The 9,253-nt window shown below is 40.2% G+C and overlaps 1 protein-coding gene across 2 annotated transcripts in view; it reads left to right on the top strand.

The window, feature by feature from the left end:
* Positions 1-9,253, top strand: part of INPP4A (inositol polyphosphate-4-phosphatase type I A) — a 73,200-nt gene that overhangs the window by 57,150 nt on the left and 6,797 nt on the right. The window contains exon 24 of one of the 2 annotated variants that reach the window (XR_009544052.1): positions 2,756-2,911. The gene's annotated coding sequence lies outside the window, so the exon portion shown is untranslated. Of the gene's footprint in view, positions 1-269; positions 548-2,755; positions 2,912-9,253 lie in introns of both variants that reach the window. The other variant, XR_009544051.1, reaches the window with a different exon arrangement.

Below are 9,253 nucleotides of genomic sequence, written 5' to 3'. Positions count from 1 at the left end.
GATATACACCTGTCTTTTTCTTTTTGCTGTTTGTTGTGAAATTGGGTCCTGGCTTCCCCACTGGAGGTGACACAGCTGGCCCCCCATCCTTGTCCATGAGAGGGTGTCATGCTGTGCCCTTACTGAGGGACAGCACCGCACTTGGCACCTTGCACATGCTTGGTTTAATTCCATTTATGGTTCCTGCCTTTGCTGATACTGAGGTTACTTAAAAAATATTCACCTGTTCTTATTATTTCTAGTACTTACATGGTTTGTTTTACATTTAGAACAATTCATCGGGAATTATTTTTGGCATAAGGCACATGTTGTAGTGTTTGCTACGGTCAGCACGGCTCCCTCCTCTAAGCCAGCCCGAATGTTGCTCCTTTAAAGATATAAGCAAGGGGAGACGTTTCAGGACACTGGCCACCGTCACCGTGCACTTCCTCCTGCCCCTCCTCGATGCCATCCTGGGTTTCCGTTCCAGCCTGTTAGTGGGTGACTTGGTTCAACCTGGCTGCTTGGTTCTAGGGGCGGTGACTGCAGAGGTTCTGATTGGAAGAAGGTAAGGGGGGCTGGTGGTTGGAGTTTCCCCATTTGTAATTTTGCTGAGGACAAAAATGATCAGCTGTTCAAAGGGCCGTTACGTTTGTAACTTCCTTACAGGCTGTTCTAACGGGTCTCCCCTCTTTTTAAAAAATTTTTTATTGATGTATAGTTGATTCACAATGTTGTGTTAGTTTCTGGTATACAGCAAAGTGATTCAGTCATATATATGTATACATATTCTTTTCCATTATAGATTTTTACAAGTTACTGAATATAGTTCGCTGTGGCATACAGTAGGACCTTGTTGTTTATTTTATATATAGTAATGTGTATATTATTTTATATATAGTAATGTGTAATTACTATATGTGTAATTACTAATTACACATATAGTGTTAATTACTAATATATAGTAATGTGTATAAACTCCTAATTTATCCCTCTCCCCCCTTCCCCTATGATAACCATGGGTTTTCTGTCCGTGAGTCTGTTTCTGTTTTGTAAATAAGTTCACTTGTATCATATTGTATATTCCACACATAAGTGATATCATATATTTGTCTTTCTCTGACTTACTTCAGTCAGTATGACAACCTCTAGGTCCCTCCATGTTGCTGCAGATGGCATTAGTTCGTTCTTTTTTATGGCTGAGTAGTATTCCTTTGTGTATACATGTGCCACATCTTCTTTATCCATTCCTCTGTCGATGGACACTTGGGTTGCCTCCATGTCCTGGCTATTGTGAATAGTGCTGCTGTGAACACTAGGGTGCATGTGTCCTTTTGAATTAGCATTTTCTCCAGGTACACGCCCAGGAGTGGGACTACTGGACGACGTGGTAACTCCATTTTTAGTTGAGGGACCCCCCCCCAACACCGTGTCCACAGCGCCGGGTTCCATTCCCCTGAGCCCCTTCCTGAAACAGCAAACAGCAAGGTGGAACCAGTTTTGAAGTTTTCTTGCAAGATCGTCCTCAGCCTGATGTGTTCCTATGCTGCCGTCACAAGGTGGACCTTTGGGCACAGGGCCACCCCTTAGTCACAGGACAGAGCTTCTGGCATTGCCGTCTTTTCTGGCCTGGAGAGTGCCAGGAGCCTGGGCCAGTAGAAGGGCCTGGCCTCAGGTCTGGACATCCTGTTGTGCTCTGGGCGTGGGCCCTTCCAGGACCAGCACCTTCGAGCAAGCCCTTGTGAAACTCTCTACTTGCAGATGGACAAACTCTTCCCTTACAAGCCTCTATGAAGAGTTGACTTTTCAGGAAGTTGTAGTGCAGGTGCTGCTCTGCAGTGTATGAAACCCTAGTCCAGAAACAAAAGGTTCCCTGGAAGGGGACAGCTCAGGGCGCCTGACCTGCCCTACATGCTCATGAGGGTTGCCCAGAGGGAGGGCAGAGCTGCCTCACAGGTATTGATTACCTTTACACTTTTAAATGTACCTTCCTCTCAAAGGCCCTTTGCAAAAGTAGAAAGTAATTTACAGTGGCTAAAATCCAGTATTTGAGAACAGGAAGGAAAATAGAAATGAAAGTGAAATAGGGGTGTATGTCAACCCAAAAGATTTTTCATTCCCACGAGCACGAAGCAGCACAGGCACTGGCAGGGGGAGAAGTGACAGGAGAGATGGAAACTTCTGTTTAGCACACTCCATGCTCCCACAGGATTCTGGAAGCAGAACCGCACTGGCCAGAACTGACAGTCCGGCGCCTTGTTTACGCTGACCGTGGGCAGTGACACCAGCACAGCAGATGTCAGCCTACAACGTGTCTGGAAGCCAAATGTTGACTTTTAGGTGGAGGGTGCAGGTGGGTTCTGTGCCGTGCTCTGAACTGCAGCGGGGCCCTGTGAGTGGGCGTACACAGGTGCCCCCCGCCCCCAGCCGTGGCCACCAGGGAAACTGCCCCAGTCTCAAGTTACAACTCTATCCTGTGCTGCCCAGGGGAGAATGCCCCTCCCCAGTCTATGCTGAGATTTGGCAAACGGGTAATAACTTTGTCTTTTTTTTTTTTTTTGCGGTACACGGGCCTCTCACTGTTGTGGCCTCTCCCGTTGCGGAGCACAGGCTCCGGACGCGCAGGCTCAGCGGCCGTGGCTCACGGGCCCAGCCGCTCGGCAGCATGTGGGATCCTCCTGGACCGGGGCACGAACCCGTGTTCCCTGCATCGGCAGGTAGACTCCCAACCGCTGCACCGCCAGGGAAGCCCTAACTTTGTCTCTTTTTATTACAGTTATCACTACCCAAGCTCCGACACAGATTCCTGAGAGGGTGGGAACAGAATATCTGCACTCCAAATCCCTCCTCAGACCCCTTTTGTGCTTCACTACTTTGCAATGACTCTTCCTGCACCAGGCTTCCAGTGGGCTTTTTCAGCCAGTCCAGGCAGGTCTGCATTCAATTATAAATCTTTATGGTGCTGTCAGTCTCGGTTGTACCATTTAACAAAAAACAGCCAGGTTGGAGAGGACAGGAAGTGTGCTTGTTTCCAGAGCGAGGAAGAACACAGCTGCATTTAGAGATGGATGTAGAGGCATATGGCAGCTCATCACTTCCTCCCTGCTGCTCGCCCTGCCCTTGGCTTCTGTGGTTTTCCCTTCCTGGTCTCTCACTCTGCCTCTTCACTCTGATTGGCTTGTTGTCCTCCATCCACCACTAGCACTGTGGTGGTCCCTAGGTTTCTGTCCATAATTTCCTTCTATCGTACTTCATATGCTTTTCCTGAAATACCTTATTAGTCATTCATATAGAATAAACTACCACTCAATTGCTAATGACTACCAAATTTCCAGATCCATCTAAACATCCAACCATATCTCAGTCATTCTACTTGAGTGTCTTGGTGTCTCAAACATAGCATGTCAACACCAAACTCATGCATTCTCCCCCCCCCGCCCCCCCGCAAGCTGGCTGAGCTCTCCTCTGATAAATGACCTCACCTTCCACCCTGGGGTCACCTTCCCTCCCCTCCACATCCCATCAGCCACTAAGATCATATCTCTTCAACCCATTCCATAATTTCCATCCACACACTCACAGCCCTGGTCCACATCCACACTCCCTCTCATCTGGACCACCTCCCCATAGCTTTCTTATTCCTTCTTCAAGGCCCATCTCAGGCATGCCCTCTTCTATGGCGATTTCTCTCCACAAAATGAGCTGGCCCTTAAAAAAAAAAATGTCCTCAATCAGCCTTGACTATATGCGTATTATATTATGCATCTCTCATTCATCATGTTACTTACCTTTTACTTTGCCCAGCAAGTGCAATGCCTGCCACACAGGAGCTATTCAAAAAAGCTCACCGAATGAAAAGATTTTTCTTTTGATGTTCAGTTGAAATCTTATTTCAGCACTAGACTATTGCTTTTCTCTGTATATAATCAGTTATTCTAAACACATCATAAGGAGCCAAATTCAACAGGCTCAAGGGAGAAGGCAAAGTTAATAGTATAGTGTGGCAAACACCAGGACAGTGGTTTTCTCTTGGGGGTGAGCAGGCAGGTCTCTGAGGAATGCTAAGCATTACAGAGGGTTCAGACAATATTCTGTTGATCTGGATGACAGTTACATGGTGATCTGCTTTATAGTTAACTGGCAACATTATAAAAACACTATATTGGGACCAACCTCACACACCAGTGGGCAGGCACAAAAATTCTGTAGGCCAAAAGGCAGTGGCACAATATATTTAAAGTGATAAAAGGGAAAAACCTACAACCAATAATCTACCCAGCAAAGCTTTCATTCTGATTGATGGAGAGATCAAAAGTTTTACAGACAAGAGCTAAAAGAGTTAGCTCCAAAAAACCAGCTTTACAAGAAATATTAAAGGAACTTCTCTAAGCAGAAAAGGCCATTACTAGAAACATGAGAATCAGGAAAGGAAAAAGCTCATTGCTAAAGATAAATATACAGTGAAGGGAGTAAATTAACCATGTACAAAGCTAGTAGAAGGTTAGAAGAAAAAAAGTCATCGACATCTTCTTTAAGTAGTTAATAGATACACAAAGCTGTAAAATATGACATGAAAACCAGTAAGTGTTGAGGGAGGGGAGCAAAAACGCAGGGTTGTTAAAATGCATTTCATGTTAAGAGATTAGCAACTTAAAATAATCATTATATATACATGTGTGTTTGTATATATAGAGAGCTATACATAAACCTCATGGTAACTACAAGCCAAAAGTCAATAATAGATGCACACGCAAAAAAGAGAACGGACTCCAAACATAACTGAAGATAGTCATCAAATCACAAGGGAAGAGAACAAAAGAAGAAAGGAACAAAAAAGAACTACAAAAACAACCCCCAATTAACAAAACAGCAATAAGTACATATCTATCAATAATTACTTTAAATGTAAATGAGCTAAATGCTCCAATCAAAAGACACAGCGTAGCTGAATGGATAGAAAAACAAGACCCATATATATGAGGCCTACCAGACTTACTTCGATCTAAAGACACACAGAAAGGGGATAGAAAAAGGTACTCCCTGCAAATGGAAATCACAACAAAGTTGGGGTAGCAATATTAGACCAAAAACAAAAAAAAACCACCTTTAAAACAAAAACCCACCTTTAAAACAAAGACTATATAAAGAGACAAAGAAGATCATTATATAATGACCAAGCCATCAAGATATAACAATTGTAAATATATATGCACCCCACACAGGAGTACCTAAATACATAAAGCATATACTAACAGATAAAAAGGTACAAACCACCAGTAACACAGTAGCAGCAGGGGACTTTTAACACCCCACCTACATCAATGGACAGGTCATCCAGAAAGAAAATCAATAAGAAAACACTGTGGCCTTAAATGACAAATTAGACCAGATGGACTTAATATATATAGAACATTCCATCCAAGAGAAAGGAGAATGCATTCTTTTCAAGCACACATGGAACATTTTTCAGGATAGATCACATGCTAGGCAATAAAGCCTCAGCATATTTAAGAAAATTGAAATCATCAAACATCTTTTTTGACCACAATGCTATCAGACTAGAAATCAACTACAAGAAACACAAACGTGGAGGCTAAACAATATGCAACTAAACAACCAATGGATCACTGAAGAAATCAAAGAGGAAATCAAAAGATACCTGAAGACAAATGAAAAGAAAAACACAATGATCCAAAATCTATGGGACCCAGCAAAAGGAGTTCTAAGAAGTTTATAGCAACAGCTTAAAAATAAAAATAAAAAAATCCCAACAAACAAAAGCCCAGGAGCAGATGGCTTCACAGGTAAATTCTACCAAACATTTAGAGAAGAGTTAACACTTATCCTTCTCAAACTATTCCAAAATATTGTAAAGGAAGGAGTGTTTCCAAACTCATTTTAGGAGGCCAGCATCACCCTAATACCATAAGCAGACAAAGATATCACAAAAAAGAAAATTACAGGCCAATATCACTGATGAACACAGATATAAAAATCCTCAACAAAATATTAGCAAACTGAATTCAACAATACATTAAAAAGATCATACAACATGATCAACTGGAGTTAATCTCCGGGAGGCAAGGATGGTTCATTATCTGCAAATCAACCAATGTGATATATATACCACATTAACAAACTGAAGAATAAAAATCATATAATCAAAAAACAAAACAACAAAAAAATCATATGATCATCTCAATACATGCAAAAAAGCTTTTAACAAAATTCAACAACCATTTATAACTCTCCAGAAAGTGGCTATAGAGGGAACATACCTCAACATAATAAAGGCCATATATAACACATATAACACATAACACATATAACACACAGCTAACATCACACTCAACAGTGAAAAGCTAAAAACATTTCCTTTAAGATCAGAAACAAGACAAGAATGCCCACTTGCCACTTTTATTCAAAATAGTGTTGGAAGTCTTAGCCACAGAAATCAGACAAGAAACAGAAATAAAAGGAGATTAAATTGGAAAGGAAGAAATAAAACTGTCCCTGCTTGCAGATGACATGATACTATACGAAGAAAATCCTAAAGACGCCACCAAAAATCTACTAGAGATCATCAATGAATTCAGTAAAGTTGCAGGATACAAAATTAATATACAGGAATATGTTGCATTTCTATACACTAACAATGAACTTTCAGAATGAGAAATTGGGAAAACAACCCCATTTACCACTGCATCAAAAAGAATAAAATACCTAACAATAAATCTAACTAAGGAGATCAAAGACCTTTACTCGGAAAACTGTGAGACAGTGATGAAAAAATTGAAGATGACAGATGGAACGATACATTGTACCATGTTCATGGACTGGAAGAATCAGTATTGTTAAAATGACCATACTACCAAAGGCAAGCTATAGATTCAGTGGAATCCTTATCAAAATACCAATGGCATTTTTCAAAGAACCACAACAAATAATTCTAAACTTTGTATGGAAACACAAAGACCCCAAATAGCCAAAGCAATCTTTAAAAAGAAGAACAGAGCTGGAGTTATCATACTCCATGACTTTGGACTATACTACAAAGCTATAGTCATCAAACCAGTATGGTACTGGCACAAAAACAGACACACAGCACAGTGGAACAGAATAGACAGCCCAGAAATAAACCCACACACTTATGGTCAATTAACCTATGACAGAGGAGGCAAGATATACAAATGGGGAAAAGACAGTCTCTTCAATAAGTGGTGCTAGGAAAACTGGACAGCGACATGTAAAAGAATGAAATCAGAACATTTTCTCTCACCACATACAAAAAATAAACTTAAAATGGATTAAAAACCTAAGTGTAAGACTGGAAACCATAAAAAAAATCCTAGAAGAAAACATAGAACACTGATAAATTGTAGCAATTTTTTAGATCTGTCTCCTAAGGCAAAGAAAACAAAAGCAAAAATAAATGGGATCTAATTAAACTTAAAAGCTTTTGTAGAGCAAAGGAAACCACTGACAGGATGAAAAGACAGCCTACTGAGAGAAAATATTTGAAAATGATATGACCAATCAGGGGTTGATATCCAAAATATATAAAGAACTCATACAGTTCAATATAAAAAAAAAACCCTGATTTTAAAATGGGCAGAAAACCTGAAAAGATATTTTTCCAAAGACAACATACAGATGGCCAACAGGCATATGAAAATCACTAATATCGCTAATCATCAGAGAAATGCCAATCAAAACCACAACAAGATATCACCTCACACCTGTCAAAATGGCTATCATCAAAAAGAACACCAATAACAAATGTTGGTGAGGATGTGGAAAAAAGGGAGCCTGTGTACTCTGTTGGTGGGAATGTAAATTGGTGCAGTCACTATGGAAACAGTATGGATATTCCTCAAAAAACTAAAACTAGAACTACTGTATGAGCCAGTAATTCTGCTCCTGGGTATATAGCCAAAGAAAATGAAAACACTAATTTGAAAAGATTAATATGCCCCAATGTTCACAGCAGCATTATTTACAATAGCCAACATATGGAAGCAACCTCAACAGATATGTGGATAAAGATGTGGTGTGTATATATATATATATATATATATGTACACACACACACATACACACACACACACTAGACTACTACTCAGCCATAAAAAAGAATGAAACTTTGCCATTTGCAACAATGTAGACAGACCTGGAGGGCATCATGCTTAGTGAAATAAGACAAAGACAAAAACTATTTATCACTTATATCTGTAATCTAAAAAATAAAACGAATATAACAAAACAACCAGACTCACAGATGTAACAGAGAACAAATTAGTGGTTACTACAGGTTACTAGAGGGAAGGGGGGAGGGGCAAGACATGGGTACAGGATTAAGAAGTACAAACTACTATGTATAAAACAAACTACAAAAATATATTGTACAGCACAGAAAATATAGCCAATATTTTATAACTTTAAATGGATTATAATCTAAAAAAATTTTGAATCACTGTGTTGTACACTTGAAACTAACATTGTAAATCAACTATGCCTCAATGAAAAAAACAATACCCTATGTACCTTCCTGTTATATTTAACAATAAAAATTACATGTTAATCCATCATTCAATGAAAATTCTGAAAAGAAAATTTAAAAAGCATTTCCACTTACAACAGAGTCAAAAAGAATAAGATAATTAGGAATAAACCTAACCACAGACACAAAAGTCTAACATACTGAAAACTACAAAAAGTTGCTGAAAAAAATTAAAGAAGACACCAATAAATGGAACGAAATCCCCTATGAATGGATTGGAAGAATTTATATTAAGATGCCAATACTATCCAAAGTGTACAGATTCAACATACTCCCTGTCAAAATCCCATTGGTGTTTTTTGCAGAAATAGAAAAATCCATTCTAAAATTCATATGGAATCTCAAGGGACTCTGAATAGCCAAAACAATCTTGAAAAAGAACAAAGTTGGAGGTCTAGTACTTCCTGATTTCAAAACTTAATAGAAAACGACAGTAATTAAAACAGTGTGGCAGGGCTTCCCTGGTGGCACAGTGGTTGAGAGTCCGCCTGCCGATGTAGTAGACACGGGTTCGTACCCCGGTCCGGGAAGATCCCACATACCGCAGAGCAGCTGGGCCTGTGAGCCATGGCCGCTGAGCCTGCGCATCTGGAGCCTGTGCTCCGCAATGGGAGAAAGCCACAACAGTTAGAGGCCCGTGTACTGCAAAAAACAAACAAACAAACAAACAAAAACAAAACAGTGGGGCACTGGCTTAAAGACAGACACATAGTG

Source organism: Lagenorhynchus albirostris, chromosome 13 (assembly GCF_949774975.1).
Source record: "Lagenorhynchus albirostris chromosome 13, mLagAlb1.1, whole genome shotgun sequence".
NCBI classification, from domain to species: Eukaryota; Metazoa; Chordata; class Mammalia; order Artiodactyla; family Delphinidae; genus Lagenorhynchus; species Lagenorhynchus albirostris.
The sequence above is the reverse complement of the archived record's forward strand: the minus strand, read 5'-3'. Positions and strand labels throughout refer to the sequence as shown.